This window comes from Gigantopelta aegis, chromosome 15 (assembly GCF_016097555.1).
Source record: "Gigantopelta aegis isolate Gae_Host chromosome 15, Gae_host_genome, whole genome shotgun sequence".
In the NCBI taxonomy this organism is placed as follows: Eukaryota; Metazoa; Mollusca; class Gastropoda; order Neomphalida; family Peltospiridae; genus Gigantopelta; species Gigantopelta aegis.
This window is the reverse complement of record NC_054713.1, coordinates 44,441,660-44,442,920: the sequence shown is the minus strand read 5'-3', so window position 1 is coordinate 44,442,920 and position 1,261 is coordinate 44,441,660.

Genomic DNA, 1,261 nt, shown 5'->3' with positions numbered 1-1,261 from the left:
TGTCTTATGTGTGTTTTCCATTCGTTGTCAGAGCATCACCAAAATAAAGGACCGATCACGTTTAAAAGCTATAAACTTAGAAATAAATCATTAATATAAATATAAGGAATAATACTAATTTAAGTACCGTTTTGGTAAAGTTCGTACGGTTAACACCTAGCTCGAGTGTCGTCTAACTCTGGTCTGTTTATATCTAAGACTAAATCAGATGTAAACAGAGCAGCGCTAGAGGACGCTGGCACTATATAGGTAACACTATAGCCCGAGTACTCTGACTGTAAGAGAGCTAGACGGACATTTGGACATAAATACGCTCTCATTACAGTCAGAGACCAAGCTATGTATTTTTTTGGCAATTGCCGACAACCAAAAAGTTGGCAAAGATTTCCGCTCTAATACCACAACAATCCTATGTTTGACGTGAAATACCTTTACACCTTTACATCGATCATTTTCGAGTTGATTGATTAAAAGAAATTCAGATATTAATCACTAATACACACACTACAGAAAGAAACCCGACAGCACCCACATTCAGCTAATCTTCGGCAAACTCCGGACAGCAGAATTCTAAGTTCACCGACCTATATCGTGACGAAGCGTCACATGATCGCCCACTCAGCCATTCCGTCTTCCAGGGGCCGTCTCAAAACGACAAGTGCCCGACAATCACCAAAAAAAGTTTGTTTTGTGTAACGACACCACTAGAGCACATTGATTCATTAATCATCGGTTATTGGATGTCAAATATTTGGTAATTTTATCACTGTGTTAGAGATCACGTGATCTACGTCACGAAATAGGTCACCGAGCTTTGTAATTCTTGCGATGGAGTGTCACGAAGCGTAGCTGAATGTGGGTGCTGTCGGATTTCTTTCTGTAGTATGTGTATTAGTGATTAATATGTGGATTTTTTTTTAATCAGTTAACTCGAAAATTATCGATGTAAAGGTATTTGACGTCAAACATAGGATTGTTGTGGTATTAGAGCGGAAATCTTTGCCAACTTTTTGGTTGTCGGGAATTGCCAAAAAAATACATAGCTTGGTCTCTGACTGTAATGAGAGCGTATTTATGTCCAAATTTACGTCTAGCTCTCTTACAGTCAGAGGTGTTGCTGAGATTAAGATGGAACTAACTTAGCCCCCATTCTGTTGTGATTTAATTCAGGTCTAACGATGGGTGATTGTAGTAGGCTGTTTATTTCTAAAGTGTATTTATGTTTACTGAAAATATACCCGTCTTCTACGTGAGGTTTAAT